Source organism: Bombina bombina, chromosome 5 (assembly GCF_027579735.1).
Source record: "Bombina bombina isolate aBomBom1 chromosome 5, aBomBom1.pri, whole genome shotgun sequence".
In the NCBI taxonomy this organism is placed as follows: Eukaryota; Metazoa; Chordata; class Amphibia; order Anura; family Bombinatoridae; genus Bombina; species Bombina bombina.
In genome coordinates, this window is record NC_069503.1 from 123,649,109 (window position 1) to 123,661,180 (window position 12,072).

Genomic DNA, 12,072 nt, shown 5'->3' on the forward strand with positions numbered 1-12,072 from the left:
AGCACAAGCAAAAAAGAAGGCCATGCTTCAAGACAAAACAGCTTCCCCAGAAGGGGATGTTTCAGACATCATGCTAGACAGTGGCACAGAAGATCAATTACAACCCCCGACTAATAATTTAGTCCAGCAGATAAAGGAAGTATTCAAAATTGAATTGAAGGCAGCAATACAGGACATAAGAGCTGACATAAAAGAAATAAGCCAAAGAACTTCTGATCTGGAAGATAAAGTAGGGGAAATTATAGAAGAAATCCCAAACATCCATGGCTCTTTGCAAACTCAAACTGACAAGATAGAACAATTAGAGTCACAGCTGGAGGACCTGGAAAATAGGTCTAGGAGATCTAACGTCAGGCTAAGAAACCTTCCTGAGACTTACGATAACCTTACTGAGGTCCTCTTTCGAATTTTGAGACACCTATTACCGAAAGTTGAAGAGAATTTTTTTCTGATTGACAGAATCCACAGAGCCCTCAACAAACCAAACACCCCGAACATACCTAGGGATGTTATCCTTAAGTTTCACTATTACACTACCAAGGAACAACTCCTACAGGTAACCAGAACACAGCCAGATGTGGAATTTGAAGGTCATAAACTCCAATTTCTCCAACATAGGTGTGTCCGGTCCACGGCGTCATCCTTACTTGTGGGATATTCTCTTCCCCAACAGGAAATGGCAAAGAGCCCAGCAAAGCTGGTCACATGATCCCTCCTAGGCTCCGCCTACCCCAGTCATTCTCTTTGCCGTTGTACAGGCAACATCTCCACGGAGATGGCTTAGAGTTTTTTAGTGTTTAACTGTAGTTTTTATTATTCAATCAAGAGTTTGTTATTTTGAAATAGTGCTGGTATGTACTATTTACTCAAACAGAAAAGAGATGAAGATTTCTGTTTGTATGAGGAAAATGATTTTAGCAACCGTCACTAAAATCCATGGCTGTTCCACACAGGACTGTTGAGAGCAATTAACTTCAGTTGGGGGAACAGTGAGCAGTCTCTTGCTGCTTGAGGTATGACACATTCTAACAAGACGATGTAATGCTGGAAGCTGTCATTTTCCCTCTGGGATCCGGTAAGCCATGTTAAGATCGTAAATAAGGGCTTTACAAGGGCTTATTAAGACTGTAGACTTTTTCTGGGCTAAATCGATTCATTATTAACACATATTTAGCCTTGAGGAATCATTTATTCTGGGTATTTTGATATAATAATATCGGCAGGCACTGTTTTAGACACCTTATTCTTTAGGGGCTTTCCCAAATCATAGGCAGAGCCTCATTTTCGCGCCGGTGTTGCGCACTTGTTTTTGAGAGGCATGACATGCAGTCGCATGTGAGAGGAGCTCTGATACTTAGAAAAGACTTTCTGAAGGCGTCATTTGGTATCGTATTCCCCTTTGGGCTTGGTTGGGTCTCAGCAAAGCAGATACCAGGGACTGTAAAGGGGTTAAAGTTAAAAACGGCTCCGGTTCCGTTATTTTAAGGGTTAAAGCTTCCAAATTTGGTGTGCAATACTTTGAAGGCTTTAAGACACTGTGGTGAAAATTTGGTGAATTTTGAACAATTCCTTCATGTTTTTTCGCAATTGCAGTAATAAAGTGTGTTCAGTTTAAAATTTAAAGTGACAGTAACGGTTTTATTTTAAAACGTTTTTTGTACTTTGTTATCTAGTTTATGCCTGTTTAACATGTCTGAACTACCAGATAGACTGTGTTCTGAATGTGGGGAAGCCAGAATTCCCATTCATTTAAATAAATGTGATTTATGTGACAATGACAATGATGCCCAAGATGATTCCTCAAGTGAGGGGAGTAAGCATGGTACTGCATCATTCCCTCCTTCGTCTACACGAGTCTTGCCCACTCAGGAGGCCCCTAGTACATCTAGCGCGCCAATACTCCTTACTATGCAACAATTAACGGCTGTAATGGATAATTCTGTCAAAAACATTTTAGCCAAAATGAACACTTATCAGCGTAAGCGCGACTGCTCTGTTTTAGATACTGAAGAGCATGACGACGCTGATAATAATGGTTCTGAAGGGCCCCTAACCCAGTCTGATGGGGCCAGGGAGGTTTTGTCTGAGGGAGAAATTACTGATTCTGGGAACATTTCTCAACAAGCTGAACCTGATGTGATTACGTTTAAATTCAAGTTGGAACATCTCCGCATTCTGCTTAAGGAGGTATTATCCACTCTGGATGATTGTGACAAGTTGGTCATCCCAGAGAAACTATGTAAAATGGACAAGTTCCTAGAGGTCCCGGGGCTCCCAGAAGCTTTTCCTATACCCAAGCGGGTGGCGGACATTGTTAATAAAGAATGGGAAAGGCCCGGTATTCCTTTCGTCCCTCCCCCCATATTTAAAAAATTGTTTCCTATGGTCGACCCCAGAAAGGACTTATGGCAGACAGTCCCCAAGGTCGAGGGAGCGGTTTCCACTTTAAACAAACGCACCACTATACCCATAGAGGATAGTTGTGCTTTCAAAGATCCTATGGATAAAAAATTAGAAGGTTTACTTAAAAAGATGTTTGTTCAGCAGGGTTACCTTCTACAACCAATTTCATGCATTGTCCCTGTAGCTACAGCCGCATGTTTCTGGTTCGATGAGCTGATAAAGGCGGTCGATAGTGATTCTCCTCCTTATGAGGAGATTATGGACAGAATCAATGCTCTCAAATTGGCTAATTCTTTCACCCTAGACGCCACTTTGCAATTGGCTAGGTTAGCGGCTAAGAATTCTGGGTTTGCTATTGTGGCGCGCAGAGCGCTTTGGTTGAAATCTTGGTCAGCTGATGCGTCTTCCAAGAACAAGCTACTTAACATTCCTTTCAAGGGGAAAACGCTGTTTGGCCCTGACTTGAAAGAGATTATCTCTGATATCACTGGGGGTAAGGGCCACGCCCTTCCTCAGGATCGGCCTTTCAAGGCAAAAAATAAACCTAATTTTCGTCCCTTTCGTAGAAATGGACCAGCCCAAAGTGCTACGTCCTCTAAGCAAGAGGGTAATACTTCTCAAGCCAAGCCAGCTTGGAGACCAATGCAAGGCTGGAACAAGGGAAAGCAGGCCAAGAAACCTGCCACTGCTACCAAGACAGCATGAAATGTTGGCCCCCGATCCGGGACCGGATCTGGTGGGGGGCAGACTCTCTCTCTTCGCTCAGGCTTGGGCAAGAGATGTTCTGGATCCTTGGGCGCTAGAAATAGTCTCCCAAGGTTATCTTCTGGAATTCAAGGGGCTTCCCCCAAGGGGGAGGTTCCACAGGTCTCAGTTGTCTTCAGACCACATAAAAAGACAGGCATTCTTACATTGTGTAGAAGACCTGTTAAAAATGGGAGTGATTCATCCTGTTCCATTAAGAGAACAAGGGATGGGGTTCTACTCCAATCTGTTCATAGTTCCCAAAAAAGAGGGAACGTTCAGACCAATCTTAGATCTCAAGATCTTAAACAAGTTTCTCAAGGTTCCATCGTTCAAAATGGAAACCATTCGAACTATTCTTCCTTCCATCCAGGAAGGTCAATTCATGACCACAGTGGATTTAAAGGATGCGTATCTACATATTCCTATCCACAAGGAACATCATCGGTTCCTAAGGTTCGCATTCCTGGACAAGCATTACCAGTTCGTGGCGCTTCCTTTCGGATTAGCCACTGCTCCAAGGATTTTCACAAAGGTACTAGGGTCCCTTCTAGCTGTGCTAAGACCAAGGGGCATTGCTGTAGTACCTTACTTGGACGACATTCTGATTCAAGCGTCGTCCCTTCCTCAAGCAAAGGCTCACACGGACATTGTCCTGGCCTTTCTCAGATCTCACGGATGGAAAGTGAACGTGGAAAAGAGTTCTCTATCTCCGTCAACAAGGGTTCCCTTCTTGGGAACAATAATAGACTCCTTAGAAATGAGGATTTTTCTGACAGAGGCCAGAAAAACAAAACTTCTAGACTCTTGTCGGATACTTCATTCCGTTCCTCTTCCTTCCATAGCGCAGTGCATGGAAGTGATCGGTTTGATGGTAGCGGCAATGGACATAGTTCCTTTTGCGCGCATTCATCTAAGACCATTACAACTGTGCATGCTCAGTCAGTGGAATGGGGACTATACAGACTTGTCTCCGAAGATACAAGTAAATCAGAGGACCAGAGACTCACTCCGTTGGTGGCTGTCCCTGGACAACCTGTCACAAGGGATGACATTCTGCAGACCGGAGTGGGTCATCGTCACGACCGACGCCAGTCTGATGGGCTGGGGCGCGGTCTGGGGATCCCTGAAAGCTCAGGGTCTTTGGTCTCGGGAAGAATCTCTTCTACCGATAAATATTCTGGAACTGAGAGCGATATTCAATGCTCTCAAGGCTTGGCCTCAGCTAGCGAGGGCCAAGTTCATACGGTTTCAATCAGACAACATGACAACTGTTGCGTACATCAACCATCAGGGGGGAACAAGGAGTTCCCTAGCGATGGAAGAAGTGACCAAAATCATTCTATGGGCGGAGTCTCACTCCTGCCACCTGTCTGCTATCCACATCCCAGGAGTGGAAAATTGGGAAGCGGATTTTCTGAGTCGTCAGACATTGCATCCGGGGGAGTGGGAACTCCATCCGGAAATCTTTGCCCAAGTCACTCAGCTGTGGGGCATTCCAGACATGGATCTGATGGCCTCTCGTCAGAACTTCAAAGTTCCTTGCTACGGGTCCAGATCCAGGGATCCCAAGGCGGCTCTAGTGGATGCACTAGTAGCACCTTGGACCTTCAAACTAGCTTATGTGTTCCCGCCGTTTCCTCTCATCCCCAGGCTGGTAGCCAGGATCAATCAGGAGAGGGCGTCGGTGATCTTGATAGCTCCTGCGTGGCCACGCAGGACTTGGTATGCAGATCTGGTGAATATGTCATCGGCTCCACCTTGGAAGCTACCTTTGAGACGAGACCTTCTTGTTCAGGGTCCGTTCGAACATCCGAATCTGGTTTCACTCCAGCTGACTGCTTGGAGATTGAACGCTTGATCTTATCGAAGCGAGGGTTCTCAGATTCTGTTATCGATACTCTTGTTCAGGCCAGAAAGCCTGTAACTAGAAAGATTTACCACAAAATTTGGAAAAAATATATCTGTTGGTGTGAATCTAAAGGATTCCCTTGGGACAAGGTTAAGATTCCTAAGATTCTATCCTTCCTTCAAGAAGGATTGGAAAAAGGATTATCTGCTAGTTCCCTGAAGGGACAGATTTCTGCCTTGTCTGTGTTACTTCACAAAAAGCTGGCAGCTGTGCCAGATGTTCAAGCCTTTGTTCAGGCTCTGGTTAGAATTAAGCCTGTTTACAAACCTTTGACTCCTCCTTGGAGTCTCAACTTAGTTCTTTCAGTTCTTCAGGGGGTTCCGTTTGAACCCTTACATTCCGTTGATATTAAGTTATTATCTTGGAAAGTTTTGTTTTTAGTTGCAATTTCTTCTGCTAGAAGAGTTTCAGAATTGTCTGCTCTGCAGTGTTCTCCTCCTTATCTGGTGTTCCATGCAGATAAGGTGGTTTTACGTACTAAACCTGGTTTTCTTCCAAAAGTTGTTTCTAACAAAAACATTAACCAGGAGATTATCGTACCTTCTCTGTGTCCAAAACCAGTTTCAAAGAAGGAACGTTTGTTGCACAATTTGGATGTTGTTCGCGCTCTAAAATTCTATTTAGATGCTACAAAGGATTTTAGACAAACATCTTCCTTGTTTGTTGTTTATTCCGGTAAAAGGAGAGGTCAAAAAGCAACTTCTACCTCTCTCTCTTTTTGGATTAAAAGCATCATCAGATTGGCTTACGAGACTGCCGGACGGCAGCCTCCCGAAAGAATCACGGCTCATTCCACTAGGGCTGTGGCTTCCACATGGGCCTTCAAGAACGAGGCTTCTGTTGATCAGATATGTAGGGCAGCGACTTGGTCTTCACTGCACACTTTTACAAAATTTTACAAGTTTGATACTTTTGCTTCTTCTGAGGCTATTTTTGGGAGAAAGGTTTTGCAAGCCGTGGTGCCTTCCATTTAGGTGACCTGATTTGCTCCCTCCCTTCATCCGTGTCCTAAAGCTTTGGTATTGGTTCCCACAAGTAAGGATGACGCCGTGGACCGGACACACCTATGTTGGAGAAAACAGAATTTATGTTTACCTGATAAATTACTTTCTCCAACGGTGTGTCCGGTCCACGGCCCGCCCTGGTTTTTTTAATCAGGTCTGATAATTTATTTTCTTTAACTACAGTCACCACGGTACCATATGGTTTCTCCTATGCTAATATTCCTCCTTAACGTCGGTCGAATGACTGGGGTAGGCGGAGCCTAGGAGGGATCATGTGACCAGCTTTGCTGGGCTCTTTGCCATTTCCTGTTGGGGAAGAGAATATCCCACAAGTAAGGATGACGCCGTGGACCGGACACACCGTTGGAGAAAGTAATTTATCAGGTAAACATAAATTCTGTTTTTTCGCTGATCTTTCCCCTATAACTTTACGAAAAAGAAGAGAACTTAAACCGGTCACTATGGCCCTCATGAAGGCACAGATTAGATACCGCTGGTCTTTCCCTTTTAGACTTGTTTTTCTCTACAACAAAACTACATACTCCTGTACGTCTATTGGGGAAGGTACAGAATTACTAAGGCGTCTACAATTGCTAGATAGGGACATCCCTACGCCATTACCACCTAGACTGCCTAGGAAACAAATACACCAGATGTGGAGTAAAGTTTCTAGAGGTCCAAATTCTCATGAGAGACTTAAAACAACTCCAGGAGCAGAATCAGCTAAGCAGTCCGAGGATGAGACTGCTAGATGAAGAGACTTATTCTACAAGTATCCTAAATATCCAGTCGAACATTTCTGTGAGAACTTTGTCTCTAATGAGAACCAAGAATACTAGGTTAACTGTTTATAAAACAAGTTTGTCTTTTCCTTTTTTCTTTCTAGAGAGTCTGCGATCTGTTTGTAGCATGCTAGATTTAATGTCTTACATCCATTGTTGCTATGAACAAGATTGTTGCATTATGTGATTAACGTATGCTAGATATATATTTGTTCTCTCTCATAACCAATGTTAGCCGTTTAGGAAAGGATCCTAGAATTCTGATCCTGGTTTGAGAATAATATCCGGTTTCTTTGCTTTTATTACGTATATAACCTCTGTTAGTCATAACACTCATACACCGTGTGGTCAATATGCTTATTGTATAGGAATATTAGGTATCTCATACCGATACTACTGTTGATAATTGTTATTATGTTTGTCTATGTTTCTCTCTTTCTAACTTTTCTTTTCTCTCTCCTGAGCACTCGTGGGACTCTAATAGAGGTAAATTGGAGGATGATCCTGGGGAGCAGGAACAGGATGATCCGAAAATATAAATACTTCCGATACGGTGTGGTGTGGGGTTGGAACAACAGTGGAGGGGTGTTATTCGCTTAACAAAAGGTACTTAGTATGTTGTTTAAAATAATTACACATAATGTGAGGGGGCTCCATTCACATGTTAAACGAAAGAAAGCTATCGCAGAGTATAAAAGTAAACAGGCCCATGTCATAATGCTACAGGAGACCCACTTTACTTCTACACAATTTCCAAAATACTGGGATTCAGCATTTCCGATCCAGTATCATTCTTTTGGTCACAAGAAAAAGAGAGGGGTCTCTATTATTTTACACGCTTCACTGAACTTCCAAGAGGAGGAGGTAATTAGAGACTCTGAGGGTAGGTTTATAATACTTAGGGGAAAAATACATGGCAATTCGGTTGTTCTAGGGAACTTATATGCTCCAAATGAAAACCAGGGACATTTTTTGGCCAAGATTAGTAAGATATTGACTTCTTGGAAAAGATATAAAATTATTTTGGGAGGAGATTTTAATCTGACACTTAATGACAAAACTGACAGATCCCCCCCCCCCCCCCCCCCCCCCGCCAATACCTCACCCAAAATTTTTTTAAGCGACTTTATATTGGACCATAACCTATTAGATGTTTGGAGAATACACAATCTGGGAGTTAAAAACTACACGTACTACTCTGCAGCACATAATTCCTTTTCCAGAATAGATTATCTTTTTGTTAGCCAGATTCTTTGCCCACTAACAACGCACGCCAACATAACACAAACTAGTTGGTCTGACCACTCTATTGTTGAGGTGTCGATGAAGGGATTTTTCGACCCATCTAGAGATAGATCCTGGTCCTTAGACACATCCCTTTTAAGAGATGAGTTAATATGTCAGAAACTGACTCAGCAAATTCGTCACTTTTGGTCGGATAATAAAAACTCAACCCCCAACCCCCTATTTATCTGGGGAGCATTTAAAGCTTTTATGAGGGGATTCTTAATTCAAGAGAAAGCAAACCTTAACAAACAAAAGAAAAAGATGATGGAGGAAAAAAAGCAAGAGATTGAACACCTCAATAGGCTATTCATAGAGACTAGGGGCCCCAATCTAAGCAGACTAATAACAACAAAAAAAAGGGAATTAGATAAGTTATTAGACGAAGAGGCGTTGGCTTCTCTAAGGATTATTGATGCACAATATTTTATTTATGCCAATAAGCCCGATCGCATGCTTGCCAGGAAGATTAGGAGCATTACTAGATCCTCTTCTATACCACAGATTCAAAATGCAGCTGGTTCCACAACTAATGACCCCTTGCAGATTGCTAATTCTTTTGCAGAATTCTACCAGTCCCTATATGGCTTGACAAGACATCAGTCAGAATCTAGATTAAGTAAAATACAGGAGTTTTTAACAGACTGCCATCTCCCTAAGCTAGAGCACGCCGCGTTGGATCAATTAAATGCCCCAATTACAGCTCAGGAAATAGTCACTGCAATTAAACAACTTAAAAGTAATAAGGCACCCGGGCCTGACGGGTATTCGGGTAGTTTCTATAAAAAATTCTTGGTTGACCTGGTTCCCCACTTGGTGGAATCATTCAATTATATAATGGAGGGAGGTAGTATTCCCACTGAACTATTAATGGCTCGCATATGTGTAGTTCCTAAGCCAGGTAAAGATAAGTTTCACTGTAAAAACTATAGGCCAATATCTCTTATAAACTTAGATCTTAAGCTTCTCACAAAAATAATGGCCACTAGGTTAAACACACATATACCTAAACTCATTTCTAATGACCAGGTAGGGTTTGTCACTGGGAGAGAAGCCCCTGATAATGTGCGTAGGATTATTGACTTGATCGACTTCGCATCTAAGGAAAAAGTGCCTTCTCTGTTCCTATCTTTGGACGCAGAGAAGGCATTTGACCGAATTCACTGGGATTATATGTTTGAAACTTTAGCACAGTTTGGGATTTCAGGTTCCTTTATAAAAGCACTACAAGCCATCTATAGTACTCCATCAGCTTATCTTAGAGTAGCGGGTTACCAATCCAAGAGAATTCTCATTCGTAATGGCACCCGGCAGGGGTGCCCATTGTCGCCCCTTTTATTTGCTATATGCATTGAGCCCCTAGCCGCTAGCATTAGGAACCAAAGGGACATTTCGGGTATAACAGTAGGTAAAACAGAACACAAACTTTCATTATTCGCTGATGACATCATACTCACGATTAGCAAACCACTATTGTCTTTACCAATCTTATATGAGCTTTTGTCAAGGTTTAGCACCCTATCGGGTTATAAAATTAATAACGATAAATGTGAGGCGATCGAGGTCCATCTCCCCAACCATACCAAAAAATTGTTAGAAATTAACTTTAACTTTAAGTGGGCCGCCCAAGCAATTAAGTACCTTGGTGTATTAATACCATACAATTTAAAGGAGCTCTATAAACTTAATTACCCCCCGCTATATAAATATTTGTACAATGAAATGAAAACCTGGAGCACGTATAAAATTTCATTCTATGGCAAAATGGTGGTTAGTAAGATGGTGATACTTCCAAAACTATTATACTTATTTAGATCGTTGCCTATTGATATCCCTCCCAGGGATCTTAAAAAGGTCCAAAGAAACATCTTTGAATTCATTTGGGCTAATAAAAAAGCGAGAATAAATAGAAGCACCCTTGTGAAACCCAAATCAGAGGGCGGATTGGGAGTGCCTGATATCATATTCTATTTTAATGCAGCTAGATTAGCTCAGATGGCGCTCCTGCATAACTCTGTTAGCGAATTAGCATGGGTTCATCTAGAGAGAGATATGTTGGAACTTAACCCAATATACCAGATCTTTTGGACACTTAAAAAGGATAGACCAGGTCTTTGGACGAGATACATTTCAATAGCACACACTTTGGGTACCTGGGATAATCTACAAAAAAGATATAAACTAATTCCATTAGGTTCACCTCTTACACCACTGTGGACATTCTCGGACAGTGGTAACAACCAAGTTAAGGTGATATGGGCCAACAAAGGTTTATACAGAATAGCTGATACCCTGCGAAACTCTGAGACCATCACGTTCCAACATTATAACGATATCTTGCCCCTCACGCCACACTCCTGGTTTCATTACCTCCAATTAAAATCTAGAATAGACGAAGTCCGCAAGCAGAGAACCTCAAACAGCCCTACGCTATTTGAGAAAGTTTGTAGCTCCAACTCTAGAAATAGGGGCACAATTTCTAGCTTATACAAATTTCTTTTCACAAAACAAAAGTCGGAGAAGCTATACTTTATTAAAAAATGGGAAAATGAGATTAACCTTACTAGAGACTCAGGAGAATGGGCCACCATGATCCAAAAGGGCCTGGCTTGCTCAATAAGTGCAAACTTAAAAGAAAACTACATTAAAACAACATATAGGTGGTATAATTATCCAAGTAGATTTAAATATCATCAACTAGATACCAACATAGTAGGCTCAGTACAATGTTACAGAGGTTGCCACTCAGAAGGTACCTATGTTCATATGTGGTGGAAATGCCACGATAGTAAGAGAATATGGGAGTCCACCTCTGAGCTACTTAGTAAGATTTTCGATAGACAAAATACATTAACTATTGAGCAGGCTCTTTTACATTTTCCTATTGAAGGTCTCAATCGACAATCATTAAAATTAGTGGGTATAATATGTACCGCTGTTAGAACAGTGATAGCGAAATTCTGGAAAACCACAGTGCCCTACTATGACATTATAATAAACAAAATTAGATATTATCATCAAATGGAATCCATAGCATCTTCCTTGTTAGACAAAAGACAGGAATTTCTCAAAATATGGGAGGAATGGATAGTTTGGGAAGATTCTATGAGAATGCAAGCGAGGAGGGCGATGGGAGATAGAGTAGGTCAGGAAGGCGGACATGTTAGATAGGACTCCCACGAGTGCTCCATCCACTCTTCTCTTTACCTCTCTTCTTTTTTCCATTCCTTTCTGCTTTAAAAATGGAAAAATGTTCTTTCTATTCTTTTTCTTCTATTATTACTTTAAGAGTTATAGGTGATATAATGGAAGCCTCCCTCTAATTCAACATATATGGTAACTGTAAGATTCATTTATACAATTTCTAAGTTAAAGAGAAATAAGCCATGACATGACTGCCTGCAGTTTGTATTATGGATTAATATTATTCTCTGAACTGCCCTGTAATGCAATGTTTGTTACTATTCATGTATCGGTTTGGAAGGTTTCAATAAAAATATTTTCAAAAAAAAAAAAAAAAAATTATTACAAGTGTTTTAAACTAATTACACCTAATCTAATCCCCCTAATAAAATAAAAAAGCCCCCCAAAATAATAAAAATCCCTACCCTATACTAAATTACAAATAGCCCTTAAAAGGGCCTTTTGCGGGGCATTGCCCCAAAGTAATCAGCTCTATTACCTGTAAAAAAAAATACAATACCCCCCAACATTAAAACCCACCACCCACACACCCAACCCTACTCTAAAACCCACCCAATCCCCCCTTAATAAAACCTAACACTAACCCCTTGAAGATCACCCTACCTTGAGACGTCTTCACCCAACCGGGCAGAAGTGGTCCTCCAGACGGTCCGAAGTCTTCATCCTATCCGGGCAGAAGAGGTCCTCCAGACGGCCAGAAGTCTTCATCCAGGCGGCATCTTCTATCTTCATCCATCTG

At 41.8% G+C, this 12,072-nt stretch overlaps 1 protein-coding gene across 2 annotated transcripts in view; it reads left to right on the forward strand.

Moving 5' to 3' along the window:
- LOC128660063 (gastrula zinc finger protein XlCGF8.2DB) overlaps positions 1-12,072 on the forward strand; it is a 70,081-nt gene that overhangs the window by 19,779 nt on the left and 38,230 nt on the right. Inside the window, exon 1 of one of the 2 annotated variants that reach the window (XM_053713663.1) lies at positions 6,566-7,451. The exons of the other annotated variant lie outside the window; for it this stretch is intronic. The gene's annotated coding sequence lies outside the window, so the exon portion shown is untranslated. Of the gene's footprint in view, positions 1-6,565; positions 7,452-12,072 lie in introns of those variants that run through there. 2 annotated transcript variants of the gene reach the window in all.